At 37.4% G+C, this 19,737-nt stretch overlaps 1 long non-coding RNA gene across 1 annotated transcript in view; it reads right to left on the reverse strand.

The window, feature by feature from the left end:
- Window positions 1–19,136, reverse strand: part of LOC125934952 (uncharacterized) — an 89,530-nt gene extending 70,394 nt beyond the window's left edge. The window contains exons 1-3 of the long non-coding RNA XR_007461582.1: window positions 18,270–19,136; window positions 2,835–2,956; window positions 1,749–1,851 (exon numbers count right to left, since the gene is read on the reverse strand). This is a non-coding gene — a long non-coding RNA (uncharacterized LOC125934952). The remainder of the gene's footprint in view (window positions 1–1,748; window positions 1,852–2,834; window positions 2,957–18,269) is intronic.
- Between the last annotated feature and the right edge of the window lie 601 nt (window positions 19,137–19,737).

Raw genomic sequence — 19,737 nt, forward strand, 5'->3', positions numbered from 1 at the left:
ACTACACCTACAATAGAAATTATTCTAGTAAAGACAAACTCAAGTTTATACACTAAATAAGTTTAACTTCCACTATAATGTTAAAGAAATTTCCAAAGTCTAGTCCAACTGAAAATGTTTGAGCTAGGCCTAATGAGAAAAAAATAATACTGAGACAATCATCTTAAAATAATGCTTTCAAGAAATGAGACTTTTGAAAACACAATGAGTTATACTTAATAACTACTTATAAGACATGGGAAGGGAAAGCCCAATCTTCCTACAAAAATACTGAGTGCCTTTTTGAGGAAAAGAAAACTATGCAATCAAACCTTTTCTCCAAATATAGTGCCATGTTATTCCTTTTTATATTTTGTGGCCTTTCACAAGCCATTTAGTATAGATGGTAAGGCTGGTTATAATCATGGAACATCATGTACCTGTAAAGATCCTCTCCCTACAGAGAGACCTGTTTTTTGAAGTCAGTGAGCATCAGTCCTACCAGTCTTTGATTTGGGATTTGTTTATATCCCAAAAGAAGAAAAATTAAAAGGGAACAGTGACAACAAAAAAGATAGAATAGTACTAAAGCAGAACTGTAAAAGAAAATTTACTTTGACAACCTGACATTGGTGATGATTCAAGTGAAAACAACTTGAGTAAAGAGGGCCAAAGCAACATCGGTAACTGTTATCAAGTTACTTACATACAATGTTACACACATGCAGACACACACACAAACATCATGGTTAGGAAGGGTTAGGTCAAATCACAAATGTAATTCGTAAAGTGAAGTAACGATTAATGAATATGCATTAAATAATAATGACCTGAATTACAGATTGCTATTAGATACACTACTACCCCTTGTAATAATATGAAACATATATGGTCATCCACTATATATCTAGGAAAGAAAGCCTGTGGCAAGCATCAACAATGGCTACCAGTTGAAAGACCAAATAATGTATTTGAAAACAGACGAGACATTGATACTGCAGTTATCTGAAATTTCCTGAAATTAGTAATATATTTTATGTTTTATATAAATTTTTTAATGTTTATTTATTCTTGAGAGCAGAAAGAGACAGAGCATGAGTTGGGGGAGGGCCAGAGAGAGAGGAAGACACAAAATCCAAAGCAGCCTCCAGGCTCCAAGCTGTCAGCACAGAGCCCAATGAGGGGCTCAAACCCACAAACCACAAGATCATGACCTGAGCCGAAGTTGGATGCTTAACCAACTGAGCCACCCAGGCGCCCCTGAAATCAGTAATATATTTTAAAATAAATAAGTAACATATGTGATTCTGTTCTAGCCAATATTCATTCAAATAAAAGTCAAGAATTATAAGTTAGCTAGCATGTGTTATATGGAAATAAAAATGGAGGTGAGAAAGAGTGCTCAAACTGGGGCACCTGGCTGGCTCACTTGGAAGAGCATGTGACTCTTGATCTTGAGGTCAAGTTCGAGCCCCACACTGGATATAGAGATTATCCTTAAAAATAAATAAACTTTAAAAAAATAAAAGAAAGAAAAGAAAGAGTACCCCTACTACTTTTAGGTATATTCATAAACACCAAACTGTCACTTCCACCCCTTTTCATTGTCAGGTTGATTTCTGTGTGAATCTTCACTACAGTCTAGTAATAAAGCATGATGGTTTAACATCCCATAAAACAAAGTTTAAGCCAAACTATTGCTTGATAATGCTGAAAACATAAAATAACACTAGTGTGATCTTTCCTGTGTGAAGATGACACTGACTCACCTTCAACAGAGATGAGCTTCAAGTTGTTTTTCCCCAAGGGAGATGAACTCGCTGATCTGGCCAATTCTCTTGCCAAAGCTCCCTGGTGAACAACAGCTTATATCTGCAAGATGAGTGTTACCAGTGGTCACAGAAAATAACAAAATAAAATTATTAACATAGAAATGAAACCTATGCCTTGGTCCCAAGCCACTATGTTTTAATGAACTAAAAACAAAGTCAGAGAAATATATATATTTTATAATACTTACATACAAAATTGTACATGTATTTACTCTCATTCATTTTATTTGATCTTTCCCTGACCTAAAAATACAAACGGTCAAAGGCTGACCTCTATTCCTGAGTAAAAATGTTCTCAGCTGTCTTACCTAAAACAAAGATTGCTTCTGACATGTAAAATCAAAAGTGTATAATGAAAATGCTCAAAACATGAAAGCATGCCAACTTTACATCCCTCATCACCAGTAGCAATAACTGAGGAAATTACAGAATATTTTTGTTAATGTTAGCAACATTTTCAATAGCATTAAATTCAGTATGACTACAGCCAAAATTACTGTGACATTTCCTAAAATCCTGAAAAATACTTCCATTTTTATGAAGAAAAAATACTTTCATTACTAGCTATAGTGTTTATTCATGTTAAAACAGAAGTTTGTAATTAAATATTCCTGATATGGAATTTTATTAGTTACCAGATGAATCTCCTTCATAAGAGTTAAGAAGTTGGTTCAACATTACCTGAAGTCATAGTGTTTAAGTATAAGTAAAGTTGATGTTATGTGCTTCTTTATTATTGAAAGGAATACAAATTAGATTAGCATCTGTTAATAATCAATAAGGAGCTACTTACAACTAGATACAATTCAAACAAAAACACAATACTAAGCATCTACAATGAGCAAGGCACTCACTATTTGGGGTTTCTGTGAACAGGTGTAAGAATAACAAAGCATAATACACAACCTCAAAGAAATCACAATATCAGTATTATTAAAACATTCCACTTCCAGTTCTACATAACTGTTTGCAATAACAAACAGCGAGAATATGAAGGGTGAAATAGAAAGCACAGCATCATACCAGAGAATGGTAGCTACCACAGGGATGAGGCTCTTGGGCTCCTCTTGAAAGTGCATATAAGGAAGTCTCGATAGAAATGTTGAGAACATTTGCTACAACCTGTGATGCAGGCCCAATGCCACCTGTAACCAAATAAACTTTGTTAATTTAAAGTCACTATACAACCGTTTCCACTCACAATTCTATTTCAGTGGGTCGGTCCCCTTAACCAGTCTTCACTGTATTTCTTACCGTGATTCCCCACCAACTCACCAAAACTGGAAGTTCTCCACTAGGCTGCAAACTCTTAAAGTTCTCCTTCATTATATTTTTTTTCAATTTTTTTTAACATGTATTCATTTTTGAGAGATGGAGAGAAACAGAGCGTCAGTGGGGGAGGGGCAGAAAGAGAGGGAGACACAGATCTGAAACAGGTTCCAGGCTCTGAGCTATCAACACAGAGCCCGATGCAGGGCTCAAACTCATGAACTGTGAAATCATGACCTGAGCCGAGGTCGGACACCCAACTCAATGAGCCACCCAGGTGCCCCTAAAGTTCTCCTTCACTTTAGTTTCCCATTTCCACAATGCCCAGCAGAATACCTCACAAACTGTAAATGCCTAATAATTCCTTGATAACTTGAAATGAACTAGTCATCTTATTCTCTTATCAAAATACCACTTATTCTTGCTATAGTTCTATTCCTGGCAAGACAATATTAGATGAAAACACAAGATTGTTTACTTATTCAGCAAACATTTTGCTCAAACACCTACTAGGTACAATGCCAAGTGCTATATATACTAACATAACTAACACATGACCCTTCCTCTTAAGTAATTCAGTCTAGTAAAAAAGATAAAGATGGCAGACTCTGAAAACTATAAAAACACTGATTAAAGAAATTAAAGATGATGGGGTGCCTCAGTTGGTTAAGCGCCTGACTCTTGATTTCAGTTCAGGGTCATGATCTTATGGTTCGTAAGTTCAAGCCCTGAGTCGGGCTCTGCGCTGACAGTGCAGAGCTTGCTTGGGATTCTCTCTCTCCCCTCTCTCTCTCTGCCCCCAACCCGCTTGCTCTCTCTCAAAATAAATAAACTTTAAAAAAATTAAAAAAAAAAAAGAAATTGGAGATGACACAAGAAATGGAAAGACAATCCATGCTCACGGGTTGGAAGAACAAATATTGTTAAAATGTCTATACTAAATTTCATATATTGAAAAAATAAATAAATAAATGTTAAAAAAGCAAAAAAAAAAAAATGTCTATACTACCCAAAGCAATCTACACATTTAATGCAGCCACCAAAATACCAACAGCATTTTTCACAGAGCTAGAACAAACAATCCGGAAATTTGTATGGAACCACAAAAGACCCAAATAGCCAAAGCAATCTTGAAAAAGAAAAAGCAAAGTTGGAACCATCACAATTCCAGACTTCAAGGTATATTACAAAGCTGTAATCATCAAGACTGTATGGTACTGGCATAAAAACAGACACATAGATCAACAGAATAGAAAACCCAGAAATGGACCCATGACTATATTCTCAACTAATCTTTGACAAAGCAGGAAAGAATATCCAAAGGAAAAAAGTCTCTTCAACAAATGGTGTTGAGAAAACTGGACAGCGACATGCAAAAGAATGAAACTGGACCACTTTCTCACACCCTACACAAAAATAAATTCAAAAGGGATGAAAGACCTAAATGTGAGACAGGAAACTATAAAAATCATAGAGGAGAACACAGGTGGCAACTTCTTTGACATTGGCCACAGCAACATCTTACTAGATATGTCTCCTGAGGCAAAAGAAACAAAAGCAAACATGAACTAAAGGGACTTCATAAAGATAAAAAGCTTCTGCACAGCAAGGGAAACAATCAACAAAACTGAAAGACAACGTTCAGAATGGCAGACGATAATTGCAAATGACACATCTAATAGATCCAAAATCTACAAAGAACTTATTAGTAAACTCAACACCCAAAAAAACAAATAATTCAATGAAGAAATGGGCAGAAGACACGAATGGACATTTTCCAAAGAAGACATTCAGATGGTTAACGGACACATGAAAAGATGCTCAACATCACTCATCATCAGAGAAATGCAAATCAAAACTACAATGAGATATCACTTCACACCTGTAAAATGGCTAAAATTAATAACAAAGGAAACTACAGATGTTGGCAAGGATGCAGAGAAAGGGGAACCCTCTTACATTGTTGGTGGGAATGCAAACTGGTGTAGCCACTCTGGAAAACAGTGTGGAGGTTCCTCAAAAAAGTAAAAATAGAACTACACTATGATCCAGCAGTTGCACTACTAGGTATTTACCCAAAGGATACAAAAATACTGATTTGAAGGAATACACCCAACTCGATGTTTAAAGCAGCATCATCAACAACAGCCAAATTATGGAAACAGCCCAAATGTCCATTGACTGATGAATGGATAAAGAAGTTGTGGTGCATATATACAATAGAATATCACTCACCATCAAAAAGGATGACATCTTGCCATTTGCAATGATGTGGATGAAGCTAGAATGTATTATGCTAAATGAAATATGTCAGAGAAAGACAAATACTATATGATTTCACTCATATGTGGAATTTATGAAACCAAACAGATGAACATGGGTCAGGGAGGTAGTGTGAGAGGCAAACCATAAAACAGACTCCTAGCCATAGAAAACAAACTGAGGGTTGCTGAAGGTTAAGTGGGTGATGGAATGGGTTAAAAGGGCGATGAATATTAAGGAAGTCACTTGTGATGAGTGCTGGGTGTCATATGTAAGTGATGAATCACTAAATCCTTTTCCTGAAACGAACACTGGAACTTAAAGCCTGTAACACTGTAACTAGTATTTAAGGCTTGAAACTAAAAAAAGAAAAAAGATGTGGTATACACATACACACACACACACACACACACGCACGCACACACACAAAATGGAATATTACTTAGTCATGAAAAATAAATGAAATTTTGCCATTTACAACAACATGGATAGAATAGAGGATTATGCTAAGCAAAATAAGTCAGTCAGCAAAAGACAAATATCATATGATTTCACTCATATGTGGAATTTAATTAAAAAAACAAGCAAGCAAAGGAGAAAATGAGAGAAAAGCAAACCAAGAAACATACCCTTAGCTACAGAAAATAAGTTGATGGTTACCAGAGGGGAGATGGGAGGGGGGATAGGTGAAATAGGTGATGGGGATTAAGGAGTGCACAAGTTTTGATGAACACCAGGTATTGTATGGAAGTGCTGAATCACTATACTGTACACCCGAAACTAATATTACACTCTGTTAACAACTAGAATTTAAATTAAACTTTTTTTAAAAAGAAAAAAATAAGAAGGATAAAGAAGGAAATTAGTCACTATGATACCCTGTCATCAGTTTATAGCCAGTTTTCTAGAAAGTGCTACAGATACTAAAAGAAAACTGGCTTAGAATAAAGGCTTTAGAGAAGAAATGTCATGTGAAATGAGTATTTAAAAAATAACAGCCATTGAACAGAGGGACAAAAAGAAAGAAGACATTCTTAGTGCAGGGGAGAGGTGAAAAATTATAGAGGTGCAAAAGGGTACACAATATTCTGAGAAATTCTAAAAGCTTTTTGGAAAGTATAAAATGAGAAGAAAAAGGCATGAAAAAGATCACAGAGATGCCTATTATGCTAAATAGCTGGACCTCGGTCTGACTAAAGGAGGTAAGCCAGAGGAGTGATGTAATCATTAAAAAGATCTTGGCAGTAGTGTGAAAGACAGGAGGAAGGACAACAGGACAAGGCAAAGGACTAAATCACATGAGACAAAACTGTCTTGACCTAATGGTTTATGGAATTATGGTGACCCGATTCATCATCAGTGGTCATTAGGTCTCTTCCCCAACGGGTCTCAAATTCAGATACATATTTAGAAACAGGTGTTGATTTATTTTAGTAAACTATTTAGGTGGTATAATCTCAGTCAAAAAGCATGGCAGAAATTTCATAAGAATTGTATCAAGATGCCAAAATGTTAATAACAACTAGCACTGGGTAGTAGGGATACAGGTCATGTTTTTCTTGTTAATGATATATTTCAAATTGTCTACAGAGTAAAATTAAAAATAAATCCTACAGGAATTTCTTGAAACTTAAAAATTAAAATTGGCCTTAACTCTAAAGGGCCAGAGCCAGGATTCCTTCACAATATAACTGGCCCAAAGCCTCCCTTTATCACCATGGCCCACTCTACATAAAATACACATTCCTACAACAGAACCTCAACCCATAACCTCTCTGTTTCTATAGCATCCTCTTGCTCTGAATATCTGTCTAAATCCCAACTTCATCATACCACAGCTATACTGATTTTGTACTTGAATTTCCAAAAGCTCATTATCTGCTCCATACACTGTGACACTCCATCGTATCATTTATTGAAATCCTTCCTAAATGCTTCTCCAGGCTGTTCTTCCTACAGTGTTTTAAGAATACTATGGTAAAATCAGTCCTATCCAAAAGAATATTCAGACCTGACTCACTTATGGGCAGACATGCGTATAACTGTACCAGTGAATTGATAAACTGCAAACATTGATCACTATTAAAGAGTTTTCAAATCTATGATCTCAGAAAAAGTTGCCTACTGTTATGAGTTGAATGGTGTCCCCCCAAAAATATGTTGAAGTCCTAACCCTCAGTACCTGTGAATGTGACCTTATTTGGAAATAAGGTCTTTGCAGATTATCAAGTTAAATGAGGTCATTAGGATAGGCTCTAATCCAATATGACTGGTGTCTTTATAAATAAGGAAACTTTGGACATAAAGACAGAAACATACACAGGGAGGTCACCACATGAAGATGATGACAGGGATCAGGATGACGCCGTCTATAAACCAAAGTATACCAAAGATTACCAACAAACCACCACAAGCTAGGAGAGAGGCATCTAATCGATTATCTTTCTCACAGCCATTGGAAGGAATTACCTTGACAACACCTTGATCTTGGACTTCTAGCCTCAAGAACCAGGCAACAATAAATTTCTGTTGCTTAAGCTATCCCTTTTGTGGTACAATGCTACACAGCCCAAGCAAAATAATATACCTAATAAGTGAAACTGATTTGTCCCCCTGGAAGTCACTAAAGACAAAAACATTCTGAAGATTGCAAATCAGTAATAATAAATGTTCTTGATATTCATTTTTCAACCTCTAGCAAAGGTGGTATTTAATAGCTAAGTCAACCTAGCACCAAATGACTCTAAGGAAAGAGTTTCATCTATAAAGTACCATTTATAAAGCACATAATCAAACAGAGAGAATATTATCCTATAGCTATTGGGACATAAAAATAACATGAAATTATATAGATTTTCCTTTGTTTTATGAAAGAGTTGCTCTATGCACTTTTATGTGCCTGTGAGAATACAATGTGACCTATAATCCGAAGATAATACAATGAGTTACTTGATGAGAAGCAGGGAAATCAGCATAGATCAGGAATGGGCTCTAGAGGGACACATACTTCAAATCCTTGCAATGTTACTCATCAGCTATGTGACTTGAGCAAATTACTTAACCACGGTTGAGCCTCAAATTCTTCACCAGTAAAATGGGAATTTTACAGTTTATATAAACAGATTAAACAATATATGAAATATGCTTAGCATATAATGATAAGAAGGTTTTACAATGTATATAAAAAGGAAAATTCATAATTAAGGATTTTTTTATACTTCTCTTGGGTAGGACAACTATTAAGCAAGTTTACATAAGAACAAAACTCTTCATCATACACACTGTATATAAAAATATAGTCTTTGGCTAATTCCCTACTATAAAATGCAGAAGTTTCAGAATTTTAAACCTATTGGTCAAAACTCAAAACACATTTAAACTGATTAATATTGGAACTGAAATACAAACAGGATCTTGGTGACTTTTGGCTCTGTCACAGACATCAGTTGGTATGCTGCTTTCGAAGCTCTGTAATACCACTCCTTTATTCCTTCAGATCACTAAGCTCTAGCCAGTCCAAACAACAACCCATAAGTTGTCAAACTAGACTGACATGAGCCTGAGCCTAATAGTATAGTACAATCCACTGGAACCTTCTACCAAATATTACTGGTTTTTTTGCCTTTTTAAAAATATCTTATAAAATACACATCTCAAAACTGTAGCTAAATAAAAAGGGACTTATTTTGGAATGTGTATATCTGTTGTAGGGGTTTTTTTTAATGTTTATTTATTTCTGAATGAGAGAGAGACAAAGCGCAGGTGAGGGAGGGGCAGAGAGGGGGAGATGCAGAATCCAAAGCAGGCTCCAGGCACCAAACTGTCAGCATAGAGCGACACAGAGCTAGAACCCACAAAGTGCAAGATCATGACCTGAGCTGAAGTCTGACAAAACCGACTGAGCCACTCAGGAGCCCCAGGAATGTGTATATTTGTTTTGAGAAATGTATAAATAAGGCAAAACCTTATCAATCACTAAAATTCAAAAGGACCGTATTTTCTCACTCTACACAAAATATAAATTATACTTTGACTGTTTATTGTAATACTTGTAAATTGAAACTTACACCTACATCCACATATAAACAGATAGAAAAACTACAAGATTAAATCCAAAAAGACTTTATTATAGGGGTAGGGGTATTTTTGTTAAACTTTTTTATCAAAAACAGCTATCTACCTAGGTCAGATCTATTGGCAAATATATCAACAACTCATTTTTTGTGTGACAGCCAAATAGTAACTGTTCTTAGCATCCTTTAATAAACTTTGATGAACTATAAAAACATGTTCATTTGTAATGCTATAAAAACATGTGCAGGGGCACCTAGGTGGCTCAGTAGTTTGAGCGTCTGACTCTTGATTTCGGCTCAGGTCATGGACTGAGACGCACATAGGGCTCCACACTAAGAATGGAGCCTGCTTGGGATTCTCTCCCTCTCCCTCTGCCCCTCTGCCCTGTTCACAGTCCTTTGCTCTCTCTCGCTCTCTCTCTCTCTCTCTCTCTCTCTCTCTAAAAAAGAAAACAGAAACATGTTCAATGCGAAAATTCAATATTTCCATCGAAGCTAATGGGAAGTCAAAACCAAACACAGGTATTTTTCTAAATATCTATGAAAATATGTTTTGCCTTCATACTTAGTGTAGTTCCCAACTTTAATTTAAATATACTGTTAGTTGAGGTTTTTTTTTAATTTACATCGAAGTTAGTTAGCATATAGTAACAACGATTTCAGAAGAAGATTCCTTAATGCCCCTTACCCATTTAGCCCATCCCTCCTCCTACAACCCCTCCAGTAACCCTCTGTTCTCCATATTTAAGAATCCCTTATGTTTTGTCCCCCTCCCTGTTTTTATATTATTTTTGCTTCCCTTACCTTGCGTTCATCTGTTCTGTGTCTTAAAGTCCTCATATGAGTGAAGTCACATGATATTTGTCTTTCTCTGACTAATTTCGCTTAGCATAATATCCTCTACTTCCATCCACGTAGTTACAAATGGCAAGATTTTCCTTTTTTTTTTTTTTTTTTTTTGAGCTTTGAAAAAAATGAACCTGCCTCTTGCTAAAGCAGCAGCACAAAGGGTGCTTTTCAGAAACATTGTTAGGCAATTGTTTTTTATTTACAGAGAGATAATTAGACTGGTAGACTTAATTTAAACAAAATAGGGTATCAGGAAAAATTCTTAGATCTTATATTCTTTAAAAAAACTGATTTAAAGTTAGCAAATGCCACATCCTATTTGTTCAAGATACTATATTAATATCATTTTGGCTGATCCCAAATTATAACTCTAACAATTTTTCAAAAGGCAAAGAACAGCAATGGAAACCTAAATGTATTTTCTTTTTCTCTTAAAGTCTTCATGTAGTAATATTAATAAAATCACAAATACATTATATTAAGAAAATATAATCTGTTAAATTACTGGCAAAAGACCATATCAATAATTATCCCCTGAAGAGCAATGACTTTGCTTTTATCTATCTCACATGCAGTAAGCATGACAAGAATTCAATAAATAGGTGTTAACTGTCTATATCTCAAGAACAATAAGCACAACAGCAGCATAATTCTCCTAAGAATCAAATAGTGAGAAAATCCTAAAGATCTGGGATTTCGAAACAGGCCATGAACAAAATTTTACAACAGGCAAATCTAACGTTAGTAGAAGAAAACTCTACCCTTTACCCACGAAAAATTCTGAGATCACATCTGAAAATTGTGTGTTGGCTGTGTCAATAGAAAATACACAGCCAATGCTAGTTTTGAAATAATCTCAACTTGGTCTAAAGTACAGTCATTAAGAACTGAGTACAAAAAGCACAGATATTTAAGCACCTATAATCCTGATAGTATATATGGCAAAAAATATACATAATATATAATCATATAAATATATACATACATACATAAAAATACATACATTTTTTTCCAAATTCAGAGGTTTCTGTAAACAATGCATCAACTTTCTTCAAAGAGCTATATAACTAAAATAATAAAATAATATAAATGACTATACATTGTTGTGTCTCACCGTGATTTCTCTAGTGTTAGCACTGCTGGCTTGGTGATTAAGATTCCATATTCTCACCACTACTGTCCAGATTCATATTATGGTCAAGGAGAAACAAGTTAGCAAGGGGCTAGTTTCCTCTACTCACATTTTTTCTGCTGAGTTTCACCTACCTGATAGAGCAACAATGGAGAAATTTAATAAGTGTAGAAAAGTCTTTATATTACCCATTACAGACGTTCACCAGAACTTTCAACTAGACAAATGCCTTGCAAATATTTACAGACATACACACACAGACACACACAGACACACACACACACACACACACACACACAGCGTTCTCTCCAGACAGAAATGTTACAGATATGAAAGAAATAATATTTAGTATGAGCAAATAAAGCAATATGCGTCATAAAAAGCAATATGCATTTATAAATGCTAAATAAAAGGAGTACTGAATGTTGATATCTGATTACATTGGATCTCTCCTCCCCAAACTAATATGCTAGGGAAAATTTCCTACTAGCAGCTGCTGAACACATAAGATAATTGATCTAAAATAGAGAAAAATGTGTTACCTGCCTTGCTTGTTAAAACACAACTACCTTGAGAATATTTATAGCACTGACAAAGCTATGATTAGTAGCTTCATCTTCCCTAAAAAGAATGATTGCTACGATTACAAGTTTCCTAGTATGTATTTATAGAACCAAATAATTTATTAAACCAAGTTTTTGGTCTTAAAGCAACAGATTTGGGAACAGATAGTCTTATAATAGGATACATTAACTCCATCTCTAGTTATATTGAAATTTTTTCATAGGAAAGGCACGGCACTGTGAATATTATGACTCAAGCTTACTCATCTCAACTAAGAATGAATTAAATTCGATAGAGTAAAAACCTGAAAGAACGTACATGCATGGAATTCTAGGTTGCCATTTTTAGAATAGGGTTTTTCTCCAAAGAGATTTTAAAAATGTGTTTCAAAATTATTCTATTTGTGCTACTCTCACTTTAGTGCTCTGATAAGTTGGTTGCTAAATAGAAACAAGAAACAAACTCATTTTCAAATAGAAAGTCATTTGTGATTTGACCACAACATAAGCTACCAAAAAAAAAAAGAAAGAAAGAAGCAATTTGTCAGTCCTGACTGCCAAAATATATTGAAAAATAGATATATGTACACGTAAAGAGACACTTATATTTGTGCCCATTCCTATTTTCCTGGTCCAGTTACCATGAAGAGATCAGAAAACAGACCACACAGTAAGACAACTATCGAAAGCTTCATTGTACCCAAACTACCATTTTTTCCAGGAAAGTCCAGAAAATAAAGAAGAAAACCGCAGCCTCTACAGGAGGCTACAGATTCAGTCTTCTCCTTCTATAGGTAGCTTACAGGCTGATAATGGCTTCAATGTTTTCCCCTACAGGAAAAATACTCTTAGAGAAAAACCTTTTCTGCATACACAATCACAAAATTATAAAAGCCTACAGACAGTCTTTAACCACAGGATACCACAGTGGTCAGATAGCCAGTACCCAAAGCAGACAATGTGAACTGAAGAGAAGAGTGCTTTGAATGGAAGTCAGGAGAACTAAGTTTCATTCCTGGCTCTGGATTTACTATATGGTCTTCAGTAAGTTACTTAAATTTCTCTGAGCCTTTTCCTTTTGTTTTATTTTATTTCATATGGAAAATAAGAGGTAATCAAAAAACTTTAATTATGCCTAGGAGGACATCAAAGAACATGTGGATCTGTCCACAACTTCACAGATGAAACATGATCACTCACAGATGATTAGACAAAAAAGGTTCCAACAGCTTTCACAGCTTCAACATCTTAAAATTAATTCATTTAAAAGGACAAGTCACTTACAACAAATCTTTAGACATGTCAAGAAAAATACTTAAGAGGCAAAAAAGATAATGATAAAATTTAGGATGATGATTATCTCTTCAAGAAACCATCAGGGAGTAAGATCAGGAAGAGCTTCAATTGTACAGGTAACACTTTACTTCTCTAACAGTTTGGAGCACATGTCTGTTTTTCTTGATATGCCACATTTTGTCTGAAATACTTTCTAACCATTTTTTTTTAATTTTTTAATGTTTTATTTATTTTTGAGACAGAGAGAGACAGAGCATGAACGGGGGAGGGTCAGAGAGAGAGGGAGACACAGAATCTGAAGCAGGCTCCAGGCTGAGCTGTCAGCACAGAGCCTGACGCGGGGCTCGAACCCACGGACCGTGAGATCACGACCTGAGCTGAAGTCGGATGCTTAACCGACTGAGCCACCCAGGCGCCCCACTAACCATTTTTTTTAAGTAACCACCAAAACATCTTTAACCAAAAGCCGAATGAAATAAATGAAAACACTTCCCTGGAATATTAAAGGTCAATGGAAATAGTGTGTCAGTTTCAAACATTCTCCTCATGAGCTTAAAAGGCAAGTATCACTATGATCCCCTAATATGTGGGGGAAAAGAGTGCTGGGCTGAAGAAAAAAAAAAAAAAAAGGAGGGGGCGTTGCCTGGGTGTCTCAGATGATTAAGGGACCACGTGACTCTTGATTTTAGCTCAGGTCATGATCTCATAATTCGCTGTACCAAGCGCCACTTCAGGCTCTGGGCAGATAGCTAGGACACTGCTACGGATTCTCTCTCCTCTCTTCTGCCCTCCCCCACTCACATGTGTGTGCACTGTGTGCAGCGTGCACGCACTCTCTCTCTAAATAAACATTTTAAAATATATTTCAAAAATATGTACATAAAACTATTTCCAATTTCCAGCTTAGTAAAATATTAAAAGAACACACACAGCGCAAAACACAAAACGAACTGTATTATTAGCACCATGATTGAATCACTTAAGAATACTCAGATAGCTAATAACTTTTACTCTAAACATCTGCCTAAGAAAAATACATTCAAGAGTCACATCCGATAGCCTCGTGTTTAATCTTCAGGGTTGTTTTTACCGAGATTGCAATGATTCACCTAAACTAATCAAAGGCCTGTCTAAACCTCTACATGGAACCTACCTGTAAAAACTAAATGCCTCTGCAATTTCCGAAATTTTCCAACAAGAAAGTACAGGTCATTCAGCAAAATATATTTACTGTATACTACCATAATAGCTATTTAATTGTTATCATTATGATGCAGATATATAATGGAAACAGATGTTCCTTTTTCCTTTCAGCAAAGCACAGGAAAAGCATAAACTTGCTGATATTGCACGGACTACTATCATAGCACAATAGAGGGGGAAAAAACATTAGCACATGACAATATTAGTTTTTACTACACAACTAATTGCATAAAAAGTATAACTTGAGATCATTAAATCAATGATCTACAGAAGGGAAACAAATAGATTTGTATAACCAGCCTATTTCACATCTGCAGTTGAGAAAATACTTCTGAGAGACTAAGTGTATGCAAAATGCTACCAGTGCTTTCAGAAGACAAGGAAAGAATGTTGTTCTATTTTCTTTGCTCATGTAACATAGATTACAATGCTGCCTCTACAGAGAAATTTTTTTCAATAGTACCAGTATAAACTGGAAGAACTTTTCTGGAAAACAATTTGGCCATCAATATCAAGAACCTTAAAAAAAGTCTATACCCTCATCCAAGTAAATTCTTTTGTAATAATATATTGTAAGGAAATAGCCAGAGGGATGAATAAGATTTATTTAAAAAGCCATTTATCATAACTTTATTTATAATTATGGAAAATTAAAAATCTAACTCTCCAATAGAACAATGAATAATTATACATGCTAAAACATTAAACAGTCAACATAAATGACTTTAATAATTTTAATTACACAGGAAATTTTCTACTATTTAATGCCAACTGAAAAAAGCAAGATACAAAGTGGTGTCTATCTATATATAAATAAAACATATAAATGCTTGGAGAAAGGCTTAGAGAAATATACAAAATGTCATTTTTAACTTTTGCAAATTATTATGAGCAAATACTAGCTTTTTAATCACAAAAAGTTATATTTTCTTTAAATAATTAATTCTATATCTATGCTCTAATACTGTGTCCTTGTCCAAAGTTTCTAAAAATTCTTTGCACCAAATAGCCCTATAAGTATTTATAAGTAAATTTACCTAAATTTATGTTGACAAGTTATTTGATCCTAAAATTTGACATATAAAGAAAAGTGTTTGTCAATCACATAGACAACACATTTTTTTCCTGAGTTAAATAGGATGCTTACAAATTAGAGAAAAATTTTATGAGACAAATATTATAAATGCTTACTTACAAACTACCAATATGATGTGTTTTAAGTCACCAAGTCAAAGACATTTTTCAAATAAAACTATTTCTAAGCCAGATAAAGTAGCCTATTAATTGTTCTCTCCAATATGCCAATAAAAAGTTTGCCATAGCTTTCATTAGGATTCCTGGTTTCATGATTCTATTTTTACAAAAAGGAGCTGATTTGTCTTAGGCTATTACTGTCTATTACTTCTAGAAGTCTTGAGGAAAGGTGGGAAGCAGCAAATTCTGGCAATCTGCCTAAAGAGAAATCAATGAAACAAATTAATCCTTCGCAGGCTGCAATGACACAGTAATCCATCATTCAGAGCTGCTTTTATATACCAAATCAGAGAGCAGAGGAAAGAGCCCTGGGGGACATCACAGACAACAACTTACACCAACACTGGGAAAATACTGAGGAATCAGTTTATTTAAAGAGGATAGATTTCAGTTGATTGCCTATTTCGTCAAATAAAGATTTTTTCTTTCACAGTGTAGTGAACCCAAGGCCCAATGACTTTATCTTCAGAATTCACTACCAAATACGCTGGCTGACATCAATAGGGGATGAATGTTTTTAAATAATTAGCATCATTAATCAGTATAAACAAATATCTGGCTAAAGTAATATTACTTTTTCCATTAAAATTCCAGGTGTTAAACACATTCCTTGTTTTCAGTACAGACTAATTCTAAATTCACCTACTAATCTCCAACTTAACTGACCAATTTCTGGTAAACCACATTGAAGTATTTTTTTCACACATAAAATGTAGCCATTTACAATATGGGTAATTTTCTAAGTACTGTGTCCAGTTTAAAGACTTGAAAATTTTAATTTCATCTCTTGCCATTTAAGATTCAACAGCAAATCAGATTATAAATAACTTCTTTCACAATAATAAATAGTTCTTTAGCTTTTAATGTCATTGGCAATGCTGAAAGATAAAATTAAACATGGTTTCTTTTTTAAAAATAAACATATCAATGTATGGCAGTACATTCACATTGAGTATATTTATTTACACATATACAAGAACATATGCATCTAAATTTATTCATGCTTATGTAGAAACTTATGCACCTGAGTACATCTTACTCTATACTAAGTGGGATTATATTTCCTAGATGAAAACTAATGACAAGAACAACGCAGTCACAGGAATATTACTATTCCTAAATACAAATGCATCATTTTTGTGGCTGAACGTGAGAAGTGAAAGAAAAGAATTTCCAAGAAATAAACAAAAACAACAAAAACCTGTCACGATGGTCTCTGAAATGTTAAAACCCAGAGCATCTAATCATAGATGCAAAATAGAAAAAGGTTAAATAAATGCTAACTAGTCAATTTTTGAGTGGCATCTTCGATTCTGTGGTCCATGGCCATATGATTGCAATTCCTGGCCATGCTGATACATTTTTAATTCAATACATGGATCTAGTATTTATTGATTTAATAAGGTTAGGGTATTACATTGTGGCTGCTACTGATGAACTGTCAGCAGTTCTATCTAGTAAAATCTTACAGAGGAGTATCTATTTTAGGGGAGAGAGAGAGAACAGCTATGTAAATGTAACCCCTTCACTACCTGACAGTGGCAAGAGTAAGGTCCCTTCTTTCCTAGACTGCTTAGAGCTCCACACATCTTCTACGACTGAAGATGTTGGCTGCCAACTGACCGAGGTGACCGTGAAGAGACTGCAGCAAAGCCTTCCAGGTACACCTTCAAAATGAGGGAAAGCAGTGATTTACATCCCCATCTCCACCCTCTGGCCTCTCCTCATAGGTCGTGAAGCACATACACACGCAAGGACATTACACATGCGCGGACACACCCAAAGACCTGAGCCCTTACCTTGTCACCTAACAGAGTTTAAAGGAGCCTTCAGTGACTTCTCTCTCTGGACCCTAACATCGTCCACTGCTTCGTTAGCATGCAGGCAGACATAAAAGAAGGGAGAAAATTCACTTTCTCGAAAACAGTTCTGCCAAAATGCAACCCAAGGAGAGAGGCTTTAAAGGCTCTGTGAAATAAGGAGGTACCACAGGATCCAGCATCAGAAAAGGGGAGAGAAATCCACCAAAGTTGCTGAAACACTTGGGGACTATTAAGAAAGCTTTTTGCACTGCTGTGCTACCCTGCTTGTGGGCTTATTTTCCCAACCTAGACACCTGGGAAGCATGTTGTGCTCCAGCTTTTCTCTGACTTTGAAGAAATGGATAATCTAAGGAGTGGTGCTGCTGCTGGGGTCAGTAAAACTATGCTAATTGGTGAACCTAATTGCTTCAAGCAGTCCTGCCTCTAAACAGGGAGAGCACAGTTGATGGAGTCAGTCTGTTCCTAATAAAATGAAGAAGCACTGAATTAAATTCCCAAGGAAGGCACTATAAAAGTTTCCACAGTGTAACCAAATGACTTCACCTATGCTATTACCCCTAAGATGACATCTTTGAAAGAAAGCAGAGCCCAGTCAGGCTCCATATTCATAAATTGGCTGAGCTTAGGCCAGTGAATCTGGATTGATTTAAAAAGGCTTTTTCATCCTTCCAATCAAATGAAGTCACTGTTAATTAGATACTTTCTGTTAACAATGTCACTCTTCTCCACGTTACCTGCTCACACTTGCAGCGCCTCTAGTGCAACATCTGGAGCACCAGTTTCCCTGCAATCAGTCCTCACAAGTTTGGCTGGAGGGTGGTGGTATTTCCGTTTCTCAATCCCTGTCTGGAGGAAGATACTATTCAGTGCACCGGTGGCGAGATACATACCAGCTCGCTAATTTGCAAGATTATACAACACTCTCTGAGAAAACTCTCCAGATACGGTCCCCCAAAACATTTTTTGATGAACTGCACCGCGGTTTCTCTGTGCTGTTCCCGCCTTGCAGAGGTTTTCAAAAACGCCAAAGGCCACAAAGTTAACTCCCACTGACTTTGCGGCTTCTTCAGGCCAAAACTAGAAAATCGGGTTTGAGGTTTCCTGGCCGCGCCCCAGGCCTTGCTGCCTACCCCTCTCAGCCCAAAACCTGAAGGGGACTAGGTGCTCAAGGCAGGGCCCAGCGTAAGGCAGGGCCCAGCGTTAGTCAGCCCCGGAGCACCGCAAAGGCTCAGAGCGCTCTCGCCAGGGAGGGGAAGACTGCAAAGGCGGTCTCTTTCGACGGTGAGTCTCTGAACTTGACCAAGTTGCGGAGAAGTCGGCTCTCACCCGCTTCGGGCCCATTCCCAGGAAGCTTGCTGAGCCGACCCCGGGACACAAACCGCCAGCGCTGACCGACAGCGTGGGCCTGGGGTTCTCGCAGCGTGCGCCACTCGCCGGTCGAGCCCGTCTTCCTTAAACCTTAAGCACGCACAGGCCCAGCTCGCGGGCTGGGGACCCTCAGCGCCCGCGGGAGCGCGACCCTTGCCCTCCGACGAGGCCCCGGCGCGCGGATCCCTCGGCCAGGGCCCCTCACCGCGCGCAGCGACACACTTGCGTCGAGCGCCCGGAAGCCAACTCCGCGAGCGAGGCTTCGTGCCCGGATGTGGGCCTAGCTTCCGGGAACTGCTCCCGCCCTGGCGGTGCCCAGGACTGAGTTCCCGGGCTTCGAGGGAAAGTGTGGGGGCCGGCCTGGAGCCCCGACACCGGAGCCTGGTTCGCAGAGTGCAGAATCGTTCGCAAGGGAGCGCCCTTGTGGGGTGAGAAATGTGAGGAGACACACGGGAGTAAAGGCCCTCGACTGAGCCGGGGATGACGAGGAATCGCGCCAGGTGCCTCCCGGCCGTCCTCAAGGCCCACACCGCTCAGCCCAACGCTGATCCGAGGGCTTAGGCGGACAAGAGGCCGCCACAGGCAGCTTAGGACCCTGGAAGCCCAAAGGCAGCTCGTCGTTAGGAAAGACTCAGGGACCTGCCGCCAGGTCACGGACCTCATCTGGGCAGGGAGCTCTTGAGCGAGAGTCGCTGACCAGGGCGTGCACCTGCACCTGGGACCCTGCCCCTGACTCTGCGGCGCCCAAGAACCTTGAAGACCGCGGCCATGGAGTTCTCCCCTGCCAGGGAAGGCGGAGGGGCGACGGGGGGGGGGGGGGGGGGGGGGGGGGGG

Source organism: Panthera uncia (genome assembly GCF_023721935.1).
Source record: "Panthera uncia isolate 11264 chromosome A1 unlocalized genomic scaffold, Puncia_PCG_1.0 HiC_scaffold_17, whole genome shotgun sequence".
Classification (NCBI taxonomy): Eukaryota; Metazoa; Chordata; class Mammalia; order Carnivora; family Felidae; genus Panthera; species Panthera uncia.